The sequence below is a fragment of the Morone saxatilis genome, unplaced genomic scaffold, assembly GCF_004916995.1.
Source record: "Morone saxatilis isolate NCDOM2014 unplaced genomic scaffold, NCSU_SB_2.0 Contig18, whole genome shotgun sequence".
Taxonomy (NCBI): domain Eukaryota; kingdom Metazoa; phylum Chordata; class Actinopteri; family Moronidae; genus Morone; species Morone saxatilis.
In genome coordinates this window covers 5,752,448-5,753,140 of record NW_023339740.1, presented here as the reverse complement: position 1 = coordinate 5,753,140, position 693 = coordinate 5,752,448, and positions in this window count along the sequence as shown.

Genomic DNA, 693 nt, shown 5'->3' with positions numbered 1-693 from the left:
ATTGAATTGAATTGAATTTAAACCCAAACTTACAACTTGTTGACACATTGTAAACACTGAAAAATATCTGCTTAAATTACATTATAGTGTCTTATAAATTCTTACAAATCACTTATAAAGGCATACTAGGGGGTTAAAATAAAGTGTCACTGATATATATTAATTATCCCATTATATAATGTTATATAACACTTTTTGACACTGCTGCTTTTCTTCTTGTATAGAGATGTCAGGAGATGCTGCAAGAATAATGTCAGTGAATGTCATGGACCCTTTAGAGAGACCTGTGTTCTGTGCTGAGAATGATGGACAGAGGAGGGCAAAGCAGCAGTAGTCTGGCATTTGTTAAACCTGCACATTGAAATTTGCGACTTTGAAAAATCCGCTGCCGTCCTTTTATCTGCACAGAACGGACGAGCCTTTATGCTGTCTCAGTGGGTAGCCTAGTAACAGACCGGAAATCAGCTCATTGGGACAGCTATCAATGAAAGCTTTTCAAAGCGTGTGCTGGAGCCTGCACCGTGTCCCATCCCAGTGGCCTGTTTCCATGACAACCCCTCCCTCCATCCACCTGCAGGGTGCTGGCAGCCAAGTGAGAGAAGTCCCCAGAGCCTGAAATACCACTGACAAGGTCAACACCCCGCAGGTGGGAAACCTCTAAAACATCATGTACGCTTTCAAAGGTGTGGAGCG